The 18,122-nt window shown below is 36.3% G+C and overlaps 1 protein-coding gene across 2 annotated transcripts in view; it reads left to right on the top strand.

Annotated features, from left to right (window-relative positions):
- Window positions 1-10,891: 10,891 nt before the first annotated feature.
- shisal1a (shisa like 1a) overlaps window positions 10,892-18,122 on the top strand; it is a gene marked incomplete at its 3' end in the record, with an annotated part of 32,116 nt that continues 24,885 nt past the window's right edge. The window contains exon 1 of one of the 2 annotated variants that reach the window (XM_079622857.1): window positions 10,892-11,128. The remainder of the gene's footprint in view (window positions 11,129-18,122) is intronic. The other variant, XM_079622856.1, reaches the window with a different exon arrangement.

Genomic DNA, 18,122 nt, shown 5'->3' on the forward strand with positions numbered 1-18,122 from the left:
ATGTAGGTGGTACGTTATTTGCAAATGCGATAGAGCATTAACCTTTTAGCGCCACTCACTGGATATTTAATTTTCTTACTCTGTAACACTTTATATCAATGGTCCACTTGTCCACTTTAGACATTCCACTACTATAAATAACTTTGCAACAACATTTATCAAATACCTCTCATTTGTGTATTAGTAGACTGTCTGCTCAATATCTGCTAACACTTTATTTTGACGCTCCACAACAGACATTTACTGACTATAAGTGACTTTGCAACTATGTCAACTTATTCTACTCAAACCCTAACACCTAACCATAACCTAACAGTGTCTACTAACACTCTTGTCATGTAGTCGCAAAGTTACTCATAGTTAATAGAGTGTCTAAAGTGGACCATCAAAATAAAGTGTAACCACAAACTGCTTCAATATTTACAACAACCAACATAAGATTGGCAGATTCACATTCATCTGTTTTGGGAAAAAATATTAACACAGCACCACTTACTAGACATTTTTCTTTGCGAAAAAGTCTTTGCGAAACGTGCAACATGATATAATTTTGCAGGAAAGTCGCCACTTTTTTCCAATGAGCTTTGCTTGGATTTCTTCCATATTTTGTTTGATTAGCCAAAGGTACAAAGCCCCTGATTGCATTTTCCTCCATCAACGACATATATTTAACTTCATAAACAGGCTATGCGTGACACATACCCAGCCTCTGTGGCTCTGCGAATGCTCCTAAACTTTATTAATCATTGGTTTGAACATTCCCCTGCTTCTCAGCCTCACCATTCTCAAAATAACTCCACCTGATTAAGATTATTGACTTTGTGGATTTCATTTTCTCATTAACGGCGATGCCAGTCAGAGCTCTGTGAGAATAGTTTTTGTCAGAATTCTGCAAAGGAAAAAATTATCCATTTAATGGGGCCCTTTTTTTGTCTCTAGGGAGCCAATTGTCCTGTAGCTCCCAAAACTTCCCTCAATCCACATGTTGCCATTTCAGTGATAACATTTTCCTTCCCATAGCCTGCTCATCTGGTCCAGGGTGACAGATGGTGACCTATCAACAAACAAAATTCACGGGTCGATGATACAACCAGCCATTGCCTTAAAGGACACCCCTGCTGCCCTCGCTCAAATGGCAGCAAATCACCCAGCAGGCTAAAAAGGATGGAAATGCTTGCCCTGTTTTCAGAGGAAGTTTCTTTTTGAGAGAAAAATGTCACATTTGACTTTATTCAGTCTCCAAAATATCAATTGCATTTCTCTGAGCTGCTCGGTGAGAACTGTGTGTTTTTTCATGTGATGTGAACACGTATAGTAGATTTTTAACACTGATTAGGCCTGATTAAATGCTCTGGAAAGCGAGGGTACTCATACTCCTGATTAGCTGAGAGGAAGCATCATTCATACAAACACCAATCATTAAGATGGACGAAGGAGATGAAGATTGTGGTGTTGATGAGGATTTTTCTTCCAAGCTCAACCTGCACATACACATAAGTACAATGCTTATAATCATTTCATCCCTTCTTCATCATCCCGTCCCCTCCATCCTCTTTCCTCTTTAATTATTCGCCTGACCTGTTGATTGCAATCTGCCATCAGTGCAAATGAGGCCGTGTGAATATCTCAAAGCATCACCTGTCGCCCCGTAAATCGAGATTGGGAGAGATGAGAACTGGAAGGGTGGGAGGGAAGTAGCTGACAGAAAAAATAAACCAATGATCAGTTTTAGAGATATATGTTTTTCACAAATTTAGGATCTGAAATGAAAGAATCAGATATGAATCATAATACAGAGATTGCATGGAAGCAATGTATTGATATTCCTCAAAATCATGATAACATTTTTTTTGATAAAACATTTATAAAAAAAAATGTTGTCTTTATCTTTCTATTTAATATATTTTGTAATGTAATATTTTAAAATGTATTTATATTACATTTATTTTTACTAAAAATAAAATTAGGCCTGTTAAAAGATTAATCGTGATTAATCACATCCAAAATAAAAGTTTGTGTTTACATAATATATGTGTGTATACTATACTGTGTAGAATTATTATGTATAAATACACACACATTCATGTATATATTTAAGGAATAATTGAATTTATATACTGTATATACATTTATATAATTTATATTATATATAAATATTTTATATATAAATATAACCAATTTTTCTTAAATATATACATGCTTGTGTGTGTTTTTATATATATAAATAATTATACACCGTACACACACATAATTATTATAATTATATTCAAGTATATTCCAGTGACTGTTTGTGATATATATACATATATATATATATATATATATATATATATATATATATATATATATATATATATATATATATATATAATTCATATTTTTAATTAATATTATCTTAATTAATTAATTTATATATAACTCAAATATATGTAAATTAAATGCCATAAAAAATTTAGATTAAATATATACATTTTATTTTAATATTTAATTTTATATAATATATTTAATTTTATATATATAAATAAATGAATACAATTCCCAGACAGGAAAGTCTCACATCAGCTGTCTAGCAATAGGAAAATTATGAAGGAAAATATATAATAAAGATATACAGTATGTTCTTGCATGCATTTTTTAATTGTTCAGATAACAGTTAATTTTTATAAGCTAAGCCAATTTGAGTGTATTTCTAATAAGCTTCACTATAATAAGATCCTAAGTGAGTTTATCCCAATGCAATCAGCCTCAAATGAAAGGTAAGTAAAAAAAAAAAAAAATTATGGAATTCCTCTCGAATCCTAAGGTCCACTTTACCAGAGCAGATGCATCGCCATGGTAACAGCTACATCCTGTCAACCTTGCGGGTTAGGAAACAGACATTTGAGAAGACAAGCTGACCGTGAAAATCATCATTCACTGTATTATCCACCAATTAGTGCTCGCAAAAAAAGAAAAAAATTGCATCCAATTATTGCATTGTTGCATTTTCGCATGCTGTCTGAGTTGTTTTTGTATCCGGTTCACTGAACAAATTATGAAAATCAGGTAATGCCACAAACATGCCCAAAAATTGGTGCCATACATAAACTTTATAAAGTAAAGTAGATGTGTGTGTGTGATTGTTTTCTGCAGTTAATCTCATAAATACTTTCATTGCACCATGAACTTTTCAACGAAAAGCAGGAGCGTAGCATTAAGCCCCCAAACAGCTCAACGACTCAGCCTGCATCTATAAAAGAAATGTGTATTTTTTTAATAAATAAATAAGATGAATAACAGTTTTCATGAACGGCAGAATGGGGCCAAAACAGCTGCTTTGTGTTTGTGTGCGCCTTTAAACTCTGTCCTCTTCCAGCACTCTTGGGTTGGATTAACAGGCTTAATCGCATCAAAAACGAAGATAGTCTTTTAATCATTCCAGGAATTTGGGATTTCCATTTATTAGAAACTTCTTTTTAGATTATTTTTGGCCAAAAAAAGCTCTTGCCCCTTTTTGCATCCATTTCCATCTACCTCTAATAGTTTTTGATCCCACATAAAATGTTGGTATTATCTCACAACCTGCACGTATCTTTGCAGCTTTCTGCAGGTACAAATAATAAATCATTAGCCATGTGACCGTCACAATCACAGCAAAAGCATCAGCAATGTCACAATCTCTGGTCTTGTGTTAGAGAGGTGACTGTCACCTTCAGTTGCCGTGCAGATCTGGATATCAGCCAGCGTTGCTCTGGAGCCTGGGGTGACGTACCTATTTTTACCGATCATCCTCGGAGGACATGTTAGCATGTGTTTTCTATGGATATATGCCTAGATGACCTTGTGAAGGCACTATACAGCAAACATGAGACAAGGAGACCTATAGGAGAGGCAGCAGTGGTTGCAGATGATTTTGAGGTGGATTTTTGAGCATAAATGGTTCATGAATGCATGGGTTATCAACTGAAATCCCTGTTGTAAATCAGCTTAAAATAACCTAAAATGGTTAGACAGTCTCAAAACCAGCTGGCTGACTAGCTAAACCACTTTCTTTCTAACCCTAACCCTAACTCTCTGAGTGTTTGGCATGGTAATGGATATGACAATACTGATATGCTTCTGTTATTGCTGCTGCTACTGCAGAGTAAGTATGAGACTTGATACTGCCAATACATACACAACACTGCTGTGAGCAAGTAAGACATGCGGCTGCTGTACAATATAGCATACATGAATTACCCGTAGCAGATATAAACATGTGGAGCTGGGGAAGGTGGAGGGTTTCTGAAAGCGTGCTGCAACTGCTACAGAATATGCTGACCAGTATTTAAAGGTTTAGAAGCGAGCTGATTGGCTGCTGATACAGCAGGAACCAATCAGCTGTGCCCTATAGGGAATGATGTGATTGCAAACTGACTGAGCCTACGCCATCTAGAGTTTCAAGACAGAACTTTGTATTTAAACCAAACCAAATAAGACCAAAAAGGCACCTTAGACTGGATTAAGCATTTTTGGTCTAACAGGGATGGTTATCTCGTTCCGCTATTTAGTAGAAAGTAGAAAAGTCAAAGTGTTTCCATAGTTACTAGAGACAGGCACATGATGTTGTACTGTGTTTGAGCCTGGAAAAGCATTGTGTTTTGCATCTTCAGACGCGTTCTCCTCAGAGTCCAGCTGTACTGCTTAAGAGTCATGTGTTCCAACTCTTGTTAAAAAAAAGGAACACAAATAGATCTTGTCCTCCACCCACACGCCCCTCACACTGGTCCATTCATTTACTTTTCTCATTTTCTCCTCTTACTTAGATTTAACTTTACATCACAATCAAGTGCATTTGTCAGGTGTTGAACGAAACTCATCATTAAGGAAGTGAACATCTGGAATGGCATCTGGATAAATATGACACTTACATTTATGTTGGCTAGATCAATGAGCTGTACATTCTGAATGAATAATCGCAAGCAACATATAAATTAAAAATACTTAATTAATAGTAGATCATTTGCCAGTGCCCAATGTTTGGGGTATGTCATGTGAAGATGGAAGATGTTCTGTTTCTGCCACTGTATAACAAACTGTAGATTGACACCAACACTCATTCAGTCTTGCAAATGAAGGCTTGTAAACAGCTGTGTTTGTCTTGCCATGGTAACAGAGCAGTGGTGATGGCAGTACTTGTCAATTCTATACATAGTCAAATGGTCCTGATCTTGTGCGTCAAATAACTGATAAGAATGTTAATGTATACCTTGACATGCAATGTAAGTCGCTTTGGATAAAAGCGGCTGCCAAATGCATAAATGTAAATGATCTGAAACCTACTGACTTCACTGAGCTCTGCCTATAGCCTGTTCCTGGATTAACATTTTTGTTGATCTTGGAACAACATTCCATTCAGCCAATCAGATTTTAAGACAAGTTTACATCAAGTTTAGGCTTACAACCAGGGTTAGGTCCTTCCCAATCAGTGTTATTCGCCTATCATTTCCCTCTTATTTTAGGGATAACTTATGGGAAGGGTTAGGTTTGAGGGTAGGGATATGGACCGTTAGGATTCATTTTTCAGACATGAATGTTGTTACAGGATCAACAAAATATGTTAACCTAGAACAAACATATTGTATTGACAGGAATCTACTGCTTTTTAACCACATTTTAAGAACTGCGATGTAAATTTCATGTGGAAAAAAAACCCTAAAATATAGCATTACTGATGAACTGGTTATTTAAGAGTATCTCAGATGTAAAACGTATAAGGTACAATAAGCCGTTCTCTCCCAAGTCTCCTTCACCTTGCCCAAAGCGTTTAGCCTTTGTTACTCATTAGTTGTGTTCTGTTGCTCATGGCTCACATTCATTTTCACATCACTCTGTCCTTGTTATAGGACAGTTAACACACTGCCTTCAGAAAACCTAATGAAAGAAGAATTTTGCTTCCACTTCTCCTGATGAGGCCAACTTTGCTCAATGCCTCAAAACTGGGCAAAAAGTCCCACACAAAGTAAAAAAAAATGCACCAGCTCTGTCAGATTTTCCAGAATAATCATGATTAAATTAGTTATTATAAAGTGATAACAACAGATGAATTTGTATTTTCTTCCATTGTTGTTCCTCTAAGAAGCACACACACACACACACCATATGCTAAAATGAATTACTGGCAAATTTACAAGACTGTAAACCATGCACAGCCTCAAATGAGCTAAATGATGTAGATTAAATCGATGCTCTGTTAGCACCAGGGTTTACAGAGTGCAGATTGATTTACCTTTAATTAGCAGTTCTTTGGAGATCAGTGAAAACCTGCAGCTAAATTTATTCAGTGTGATTAGAAAGAGACCAAGCCACTGTGTTCAGATCACTGATTTTAACCAATCTGTTTAAAACCAAAAGCGTAAATCTAATAGTTGTACGGTTTTTCGAACCTAAAAAAGGTATTTGATTCTGGCTATGAACAAGTTTGGAATTAGGAATGTATTGTTTTAATGTCAAATGAAACTGATGATGAAAATGATTTCTCAGTATGAATAGGGCCTTATTTCTCTGTCAGTTTTTCAGTGAATTGAGGACAAAAGAACCACCTTCAAGACAAAAAAAATTATTGCTTTGTAACTGTCAATAGGTCCATAGGAAAGCATTGCTTTGGTTTTCATGGCAGACATTCACGCTTTTCAACAACATCACTCACTATTCTATGGCTTTTAACGTTGATCTTTTTCTGCTTGCTTTCTTTTTTTCCCATCACTATCTCTGTATGTTCTTCCAGGCAGCTGGCGATCTTGATAAAAGCCAGCTCCACTAACAGGAAGGTGAGGAGGAGGTCTTTACTAAACTGTATTTCACCTGACAAACTTTGGCGGGAGCAGCTCCCTCCCTCAGTTTTCATCTCTCTTCATCTCATTTTCTTTCTTGACATCTTTATCTGTCTTTCTCCCTCTAATTACATCTGTTTTCTTCTGTCGCTCTCTATATGAAATGTCCAAAGGGTTGGCAATGATACAACAGTTTAAAATGTTACAATAGCCTATAGGAGAGATGTGGAAAACATTAACCATTTCCTTTTAAAAAAGAGATAATGAGGACATCATGTTTCATATGACAAGACATCTAAATATTTTCCCTCTTAGATGTTTAACACTTGTTTTGGCTTGTTAAAAGTGTGTGTTTTTTTCATTCACTTTCTTTCATTCACTTTCTTTAATATCTTTAGGGACGCATATTGTCTGTAATGCCTCCTCTGCACCAATTCATTATTTCCCCAGACCTCAAGAGTTTTGTCATTCTGCTCAACAACAAAAAGACCTATAGATTACAAGCCTGTCACACTTGCCTGCTGTGGAACATGAGATGCCACCAACATCTTCATGAAATAATGATGTGGTGCACTTCACAGGATCTGTGTTCATTCACATGCTTTTAAGGGGCCATTCACAAAGAATGCGCTATTTCTATGTAAACTAGACGCGTTTGGTTGTTGCGCTCTCGTCTCGCGTCTTTTGTAGCGTCTCACGCATGAAATGGAATTCTACGCCAAAGTTAAACTTTTAAAAAAGGCGTCTCTAGACCTTGCTCTTTTTGTTTTGTTTGACTGACCTAACCAGTCAAACCTGACCAGTTTTCAATAATTGACAACTCTTCGCACAGAGAGCAAGATAGATAGATAGATAGATAGATAGATAGATAGATAGATAGATAGATAGATAGATAGATAGATAGATAGATAGATAGATAGATAGATAGATAGATAGATAGATAGATAGATAGATAGATAGATAGATAGATAGATAGATAGATAGATAGATAGATAGATAGATAGATAGATGTTTCATTTCTGTATATTTTCTACCTGTTAGATGCGATTAATCACAATAAAATTACAGAAAAATTAGCAATTATTTAGTTATAAACTAATTTAAATATAAAATACTCATTGGTTTTACATTTAAGTTGTTTTACAAAACAGCTTCTTGAAGCTTCCTGCTTATGCGATGACATTTATGTATCATCAACAGGATTCTGAAGAAAACAATACTAAATTGCTGAGCATTTTCTCAGTTTTTTCCTTTCTCAGCCGACACATATTTGAAGCTTAACCTCGTCAGGACTTTCTCAGGCTGTGCTGACAGACACATTTGTGCCATCAGATACTGCTGCGTCTTTACAATTTCATGCGTGCATCTCATCAAAACGAATCATGCTCATTTGTGGCATGGTTTCAGAGCAAATATGTGTTTGTTGATGTGGGTGTGACATAGGAGATATTTTAATAACTGTTGGCGAATGCAAGCCATTAGATGTGAACATGATATGGAACTGTATCTGCTGGTGTGTGTGGGGGGAGAAAGAGATTGAGAAGGAGGAAACACGCTTGAATAAAAGTTTGTGTGTGTGTGTGTGTGTGTGTGTGTGTGTGTGTGTGTGTGTGTGTGTGTGTGTGTGTGTGTGTGTGTGTGTGTGTGTGTGTGTGTGTGTGTGTGTGTGTGTGTTGTGGACTGCAGAGGTGTCATAATGCAGTTGTCCTGGATCAGGTGCTCGATGCAGTACTGCGTATTGCAGATGCAAAGTATTCTGCTGCAAATGTGTGTGTAGGGTGTTTTAGTGAATGAACGTGGGATGGTTCACAAAAAATAAAAGCCTGCTTCGCAAGCTTTGAGCTCTTTTATCATGACTCATGTTTCACAGGGGGTACAGAGCAAGTTTACTAGGAAAAGCCATAAAGAAAAGCCATACATATGGATCTGGTTATGTGATGCACACATCAAAATGTATTAGTTTACAAATCATGCACTACGGTTACATTGCTTTGAGGTCATAACTTAGTATTGTTCAAGGAACTGCATGAGAATAAGTCTTTATTAATCATTAATCTGCCTTGTAATCATAATTTGTGTTAATGTTTACTGCCTAGTGTTCTGTCTAGTGAATTGGTATCGTTTTCAGAGATTTGCAAAAATGCCGGTTGAGCTGCATTTTTCCAATGAGCATAGGTTGAAAAAAGTAGCATCACGCTATTAATTAAAAAAAAATAAGTAAATGGTAACTGCAGTACCTGCCTTACTTTCTTGTTTTTCGACCACGAATAGATGGAAAATTAGAAACAGGAACAGTTTCCTGAATTTTAAAAAGTTGTGAAAAGTTTCTGTTTCTGTTAGACTGACCTCACAAATACATCTGGAATCTCAAAACCTGGATTGAGCCATTGTGTTCCCATACAGTGTGAATGAGTAGTTTTCCGGTTCTATGTCATTAAAGATTTATGCATGATGCTCTTTAGTTTATTGGTTTGAAGAGAAACATAGATGACGTTTTACCGCAGTCCTGCATATGGGCATTATTCACAGAGACAAGTCTTTATAATGGCAGCTAATACATTTCTTTCTGGATTTGAGAGTGTGGACAGAGATGTGCACACACGTTCATCTCTTTAATAAATATCAGATAACCAAAATGTATAAATGTAACATCACAACATGTACAGAGACTTTCCCTTATCCTGCAATGACCCATGTTCGCCTTGTATTTTTTTCATTGAGTATCCAGTCATGTATAATCCTTCTAGCTTTCAAGCTTCTGTTTTGTATTCCAGCTTCACGCAGATATCAAGTAGAATAAATGTAATACTGATGCTTTACAACAGAGAGAACTGAACTGTATTACTGTTGGGTTTTGAATGTTCTCATTTGGGTCAGATGAGGACAGAAAGATCTTGACCTCACACACACATATGCAATTTATCTCTCTCTCTCTTTCTCTCCTTTCTATTAGAAAGGGGAGATCTTCGTCCACGGAATGGGTGTTTTTGAGATGTACCGAGGGGGAGTGTGTGTGTGTGTGTGTGTTAGAGAAAGACTGGTTGATTGAGCTCTTGCGAGCTGTCAGAATCACACCCAGACCATCCCTCATTAGTGAGCCAACACTGACCTTCTGCCTTCAACTGTTGGACTATATCCAGATCCTGCTACACATGGTGAATAACTCACCCACTCACACACACACACACACACACACACACACACATACACACACACACAAACTCATACTCCGAAGCATTCACCCACATTGATGTGTGTGTATTGTGCTTTCTAGTAATTTCAATACCTTTTATTGATATGCAATGATACTTTACTGACTAAATGAAATGTTCTATCCCCTAACCCAATGTTTTCCAACTCATGAATACAATTTTAATATATTATATTCTATAAATATAAAAATTCTGGCTGGTATTGTACCAATAAACTGAAAATAATTTTTCATGTTATGGCTGATAACTGATTATTAATGTTTTATAGTACATAAATTAAACAAAAAATTATATATTCATAATATATTCACCTTTAAACAACCTTAAATCACACTAAGTGATTATAAATGAGTTATTAAATGATTTGTGTTTTTAAAAGATTACCTTTAAGAGAGTATTAGACGACGACAAAGGTAAAAACCGACATAAATGAGCATGCATAGTCAAATATCCAATTACGGCGTATTTATCTCCATCTTGGGCCAGTAAATCAAATTTTAAATAAGTTCCTATATAAAAATAAAGCAATCACACAGAACACAAAAATTGTCTTTTAAAATGGATAAATGAATTTTGATAATTTGCTGCATGAAGTTAAAATAAAATGTATGTTTGTAAGATGTTTGAGTTGCAAACCTCTGCCCCTTCCAAAATATTTTCTGCATATTTAGATTTTTAATTGAACTATTCAAATAAATAGTTAATAATAAATTAATGTTTAAGCCATTTTCCCAATGGAGACCATTAACTTCTCCAAAAGATGTAGGTGATCTCCTCAATAAGCAAAACTTAACCCACACATAAACACACACATGCGCACACACACACACACACACGCTGCTCCCTCTCATCCTCTCTGCCTCTCCCTCTCTCACTCGCTCTGTCTGCGCTCAGTTTAAGTGCAGAGATCCAGCGCATGGAAGGTAGAGGGCAGAAGTGCGTGTTTCCTCTCCCCCCCTTTACCTCCGTTCATCTTCTCAATCAGATGACAGCCTGAACGCTCGCTGGAAACAACAGGATGAGTGTGTACCTGTGCATGTGTGGCGTACTCCAGCGGAGAGTCTCATTCAACATGCTGTAACATCAAGCAAACTGGCTCTACAAGAGAAAGAGACACAGAAAGAGGTAAGACTGACTCTCTGCTTCTCATTAACATGAAACACGCACTTTTCTGTCTGTTTTCAAAAGCACAGCCGAATTCCCTGCTTAACTCAAATGTGCTGAACTTGGAACAGACCAGATTTTTTCACTCGCAAGCAAGTTACAGTGTTAGTGATATTTGCGTCCTGAGTTCACATTGGCAGCAAATGTGGAATATTGTGGGAACGGTGGAGCAGACACAATGGTGTTCACATGATCATCAGCTCTTCACGCTTTAGATAATCACACAGGTTAAAAAGGGAACTGCTCATTTGTTTGTGTTTCCTGAGTGTTTAAATATTCCGTTTGCTCGGCAGTGGAAAGGGAACGTCGGGAGGGATGGTAACTTGGAGACAAGAGTGTGGAAAGCGACTAGGGATCAGGGGGAAATGTAATGAACTTGTCTAAGTCAACAGCAGATGGGCATCCATTTAGTCTCTGTGTGCATTTGTGGTTGACAGAAGCATCCCGGCAGTAGTTCACAACTGCTAATTGGGTTCCCCACCTCGGTTATTTCTCAGACTATATGAGTCTACGTGTTTGACAGCTCTCTTATCTCTTTGAGTATAGCTGAGATGTCAGTTGGTATACTCAAGCATACTTTAGTTTATCAGAATGTATCCTCAGCTGAGCAGTGATGAGTGATTTTGGACGGAGCCCTCAAGCTGTTTTTTATAGAGTGCCATAGCATGTCAGAAACCCTCACAGCTTGATTATACACATCTAGTGACTGACATGCTTTTGGGGTTTTGTTTAAAGGCATAAATTAATAATTAATATATATATTTAACATTTTTATGATTTAAAAAAAATAATAATATTGATTTTAACCATTTATTGAAATACTTTGTTTTGTAATTTTTCAAATGGTTTAAATCTAAAACTAAATTAAACATATTACATTTTAATATTACAATTATATACTAGTAATACTAAAGATCTGAGGTCATTCTCACTACAGCAGAGTTATTTTTATATTATTTATATAGGCTACTATTATAGTAGGCCTATATATATATATATATATGTTGAAGTAGCTTTAATTTTACTTTAAGTTCTAGTCATTTATATTTTTATACATGTATATACATTTAGATCTAGTTATTTTTATTTTATTTTATTGAAGTTTTATTTTGATTACCGAACGTGATTTTTAATAGTTTTAGTTTTAGTTAAAGCTGCAGTCCGGCACTTTTTGGGGTTTAAAAATATCAAAAAAGAAATTTTTGAAAAAAAACGTAACCAGCCAGTGTTCAAAACGATCTGCTTGCCTTACCTCGATTCAAAACGGTAAGCTTGTGATAATGATTTTAATTCCAGTGGTACTGGTGGATTTCCGCGGGAATTTCGAGCATGTCTTTGCGTCATTACGTCACTTCTGTACACATAGAGAAGGAGTCCCCGGCTAGCGTGTGTGGATGGTGGAGGTGGAGATTTAGTTTAGCACTTGGTATGGCGGATCCCGAAAGTTTAAAGCGACAATCACCAGTGACAACTGGAGATTCACCAGTTGTAAAACCCAAAGACTTCGGACTTCAGAGTGGCTATAGAAAAAATATATTTTTCACGTTTTGACGTGATATAAGCAATCGTTAGATTTAATCAGCATGATATAGCCTACTGCAATGCTTCCCCCCACCCCCCGAATTTGGTCAGAACAAAAGTTAATGTTACTTACTTGTTCAGATGACATTTTCCGATGAAAATTCTAATGTTGACACTTTCAAAAAGTATACTCTGAGATTGCTGATGACAGTAACGTTACAGTATCCACAGCGACGCGGCAGCCTCAATACATTGTGTTCATCCGCGCTGTTTCATGCCGATTTACTACCCACGCACAGTTAATAATTCCGCGAATAACTGCAATTGCAGATTTCTAACAGAGATGGCGACAAAGAGGAAAAACGACGGACTGCAGCTTTAACAATAACAAAACTGCACTACAGTCAATAACTGAGATGCAAAATGGCAGCGTTTGCGTTTGCATGAAACAAGAGTCAGCGAGTCTGTGATACTAAAGACATGAAAGTAGTGTTGATTTCAGTTACCATGTGTGGTCTGATATATAGCATTCCCATGGACGGCAGCAAATACTAGGAAATATCTGCTGAACGATTGACCAATCAGAATCAAGTATTCCAAAAAGCTGTGTAATAACATTAAATATCAATAGATGATCTTTAGTATCTGAAAAAAGGAAATCCTGAGCCAGGATGTGAGCGGATGCATCTCCTCACAGCGTTGAGGTTTTTGTGAATGAAACTGGATTTCCAAAGACTTTTTGAAATCCCAAAGTTTAAATTCAGCAATGTGGCATTATTATTTAGTCTCTGACCTTTTTGAAACACTGTCAAAAAAAAAGTTTCTCTCTGAATCAGAAGCCAAATTTAGGCTCCTAATTTTAGTCTCGACATGTCATCTCTCTAAGGTGAGAAACACATTTAGGAGGAGATAGTATTAATGAGAGCCATATTTCAGTCCCCTTTTGCCCCAGCAGCATTGGTTATCTGCCTTTCACAGAGACGGAGAGAAAAAGACATTCTTCTCAATTACAAACAACCCGCTCTGGATGTCTCTAAACAGTTTGCTATGAATACATGACTTGAAAGGCAAAAAATCCTTTCATTTTCTGAGATCCACCCAGAGTCTGTCATATATTACACCTGATGCTCTGCTTTAAACATCAATACGCCTGAGGCACAGTTACAGCTAATAGCTTAATGCTAAGAGCAGTCGATCACACTGCAGGTAAGTCTTCCCTCAGGCTCGCAGACGGTGTACACAAAGGGGCGTCTGAGTCGCTTAAAGACAATGCGCATTAATGTGTGTAATGAATAAGCCTGCCTCTATCGTTTTCACATTACAGCGGAAAACTCACACAGAGGAGTGATAAAAGAGCTCTTTACTAACACAGCAATGAAAAGTGAGAGAGGGAGTGAATTAGGCATAAATGGACGGAGAAAAAGGGGATATAAAAGCTATTTGCAGCCGTTGATCTCCCATTTAAATGGACAATCATTCGAAAATGGAGGATGAAACCCAGCTCAGTTGCATAAACATGTTTCTTAAGACATACTAGCAATTATCAGTGTTACTTTGCGGATTCAAATTAGACCAGTCTAACTTTTTTCTATAACTGTCATAATAAAATATTTAATCTTACAATAATAAAAGTAAGAATATTTAAGATTCGAAAATGAAGGATAAAACCGAGATCATAATAAAATGACAAATTGATGGTCATATTCTCCCCAGACGCTAATTTTAGGATGCTTTCCCACCAATGAGCCACTGTATTGTGACCTTTTTTTAATAGTTTATTATTTTTATTAGTATAGACAAAACTATATTTTGTTATGAGCCTTTTTAATATAATAATTATTATTATTACATTATTAATTATAAGAAAACTAAAGTTACACTTTATTTTAAGGCGTCCTTGTTAGTGTGTAATTATACATTTAATATGAATTAACGGTTAATCAGGGTTAGTGTTAGATTAGGGTTTGATTTATGTAATTATGCATAATTTACTGTTATTTCCATAAGTGCAGGTAACGTGTAACACTTTAAAATAAAGTGTTATTAAAAAACTAAAACAACAAAAATACCAACAACAATAAACAAAAATATGATTTTAGAAAGGGTAAATCCTAAGTAGAACACAACAATGCCTGTAATCTGATGTTTGAGGTGTTTGAAGGTGTTTATCCCTGTGCCATTCTTTCTGATTTTAGGTAAGGGGTGTATTGATGGTAACTATGGGGATGAGCAGAGAACAGTCTGTACCATCTGCAGTGCTAATGACGTTAGTTCATGTTATCTAAATGTAACCTTCCCTCTCTTCTCAGTGTTCAACACACACCTCAATTCAACCCGACACATTCGCAGAATTAAACCCTGGATGCAGTCTAGATTTAGTATTTTGTTTTCTTAAAAACATGTCATTAAAAATCCTTTGGTGCAATGACATTTTGCATAAACGATTTAAATAGATTCCATCACCCTCATAGATTTGCATTCACTAGAACAGACCAGCTTTTTGTGAGCTGACAACTGACTTTATCTTTTCACGGTAGAGTGCTAGTGGAAGTTTTTTGCAGTTTCAAATTGTCAAGGCAGAAAGCAAAAGACCAATAACTGAGGGACATTTTTCTAAATTCAGGATAACTTTGCATTTGGTCCTGCGGTGCTTTTGAATATGAATTGTGCGTTCGGAGTCGTTGTGCTCTGTAAGGACTTTTACCGCATGCTCCATCTCATATACATGTTTCAGAGAATATGAGTCAGATTTATTGAGCCAAACAATCCAAAATCATGATATAGTGACTGGTTTTTGTATACAATCTTACTTTCACATTAATTTTCCTTTAAAATGGACGTCTATAGAGTCTGTCAGCTCTAGTTTGGCTATAGCATTGTCCAGCCCCTGCCAAATACTGTGGATCTTTCTAAGTATCTTTCTAAGTATCTTTCTTCAATGATGGTCATTAAAAAGTAGGTGCATATTTTTCCCTGTCTGCTATACTTCTGGGAGTCCTTCACCATAAACTGCCTCTGAGATGAATGGGAATGCAAATGCATACCTCTCTCCAGGTATTAAAGACCTACTCTACCCAATTCTGTCAAAAAAAGTCCCCTGGACACCAAAAGAAGTGAAAGGAACATGTTCACACAACAGTCGTCACAAAAGTCTCAGAGGATGATGTTGCATCTTCTCGCAATCTGGCATTGTTTCCTTAAGCTCACATTAGTTTACAAAGCTTTCTGTAATAAAAAATTTACAAGCAACAGAACACATTCACAAACAATTAGCAAGTAGCTACTCTATTATTCAATATTCGGTGGCAGGGGGTGTGTGGATGAGCATATGAATATAAATATTAATTGATCTTCAGAGAGGAACGATGACTCCAGCGAAGCTCAAGCAGAATTCTCGTTTGCTCAAAGGCAATAGGAGCGTCTCCCATTCTCACCTACATTCTCACGCATGCACAACGGTCTGGAGGGAATCGATAAACACACTGTAGTAAAGCTCAGGGAAAAGAAAGTCCTTCACACTCTTCTCTGCTTCTGTGAAGCGATATGTGATGTACTGCCAGGAGAGACACTGCTAGTGGATTTGGACACAAATGTCAGAGAATTCAGAGCCATATGTACCACACTTCTGTTTCAGAGGGAGTGATCAGAGGAGAACACTGTATCTAGCTTTGTTTTCAATTTTGTTGAAAATACTAAAACTTTTCAGGTTTAAATGGCGGAATCCAGATCTTCATCTGTAGAATTAACAAGAGTTGTTCAAAACACTACATCTGTCTGTCTGTCTGTCTGTCTGTCTGTCTGCCTGTCTGTCTGTCTGTCTGTCTGTCTGTCTGTCTGTCTGTCTGTCTGTCTGTCTGTCTGTCTGTCTGTCTGTCTCTTTGTCTGTTGTTTTGTGCATACAAAATGTCCAATGTTTTGTTTTGGACCCCAATGACTTTCAATGTGAAAGTCATATACATTCTTCAAAATATCTTCTTTAGCAAATAATAATAATAATAATAAGTGATTAATCAAGCATTAAATTAATTAAATGAATGATAAATTATTATATTTAGAATTAATAATTGACCATTTAATTAAACAACTGATTAATAGTATAGTTAAGAAATTAATAATTGTTTGAATAAATATTCAATTTATAATTATTAAACTAATATATTCAAATAAACAAATGTATAATATACTATATTCAAATAAATGAATAATATACAATAAATTACATAGGCTATATTATATACATATATATTTCATATGAATTACCTTGTTTTACAAAGCAGAATAAAAATTAAGTTTAAAAATGGTCTCAGTGTTTTGTTTTTGTTTATTTGTTTGTATGGTTTTTGTCTTTAAAATGTTATTTTAGACCCCACTGACTTTCATAGTGGAACAAAACAGTCTTCAAAAAATATATTTTTCATGTTCCACAGAACAATGAAATTCACACCGGTTTGGAACAACACGAGGCTGCGTAAAAAAAAAAAAAAATTGGGGGGTGAACTGTACCTTTAATTTTTACATACTTTCTGAATGTCCCTGAGTTTCCACGGTAACACTAAAGCTGTTGCATATGCGTAGGACAGTGAGATTTCTTTTTACCTTATGTTTTTTTGTTTTCTGGTTTAAAAGTACAATGTTGGTTTCACCACACAGCATATGTTCGTTATCTCATCAGACCTCGCTGGAGTATTAAAGGAACAATAAACACAAACAGAGCTGCTTTCTTTATTCGATTAGGATATGAAGATATCAGCTCTGACTTATGGCTTAATGCCTGAGTAAACAGTCATTACCTGATTTGGAATTCAGAAAAAGCGGTATCTGATTGTCTGATTGTTGATACTCAAGGCTGTTTTTTTTAAACAATATGATTCAGTAACTGCACATTCCTATAAAAACATGAGGCTGAATATAATAACACACAGTGTTGATTATCGATAATTTCTGCACAATATTCGAACGTAGGCTACCTTATGCTGGGGGGGTGGGGGGGGGGGTCTAATCTGCTGAAAATCAAATATTATGTAAAATACTATAGACTAAACTATAGATACAGTATGTCAGGAAGCGAATATTTTAAGGAGAATTTATCTGTGCCATGGGCTTGTGCGAATGTGACTGCGTATTGATGCACGGTATTGACTTCTGGTGTGTGTGGGTGTGTGTGTGTGTGTGTGTGTGTGTGTGTGTGTGTGTGTGTGTGTGTGTGTGTGTGTGTGTGTGTGTGTGTGTGTGTGTGTGTTTTGTTTCCTCCATGTTGGCAAGGGGGAGTGTTTGTGACTGCCAACAAGCCATTCAGAGGCCTGTACGGGTGACAGAGGCGGATTGGCTTGGTGACGTGTTATGACAGACGGCCAGCTCAGAGCAACCAGGCTGTTAGTGTAGCTGTAAACCAAACACAGACATGCTGACTGCTGTTTAAACACAGAGAGAAAGA

This window comes from Phoxinus phoxinus (genome assembly GCF_949152265.1).
Source record: "Phoxinus phoxinus genome assembly, chromosome: 9".
NCBI lineage: Eukaryota > Metazoa > Chordata > Actinopteri > Cypriniformes > Leuciscidae > Phoxinus > Phoxinus phoxinus.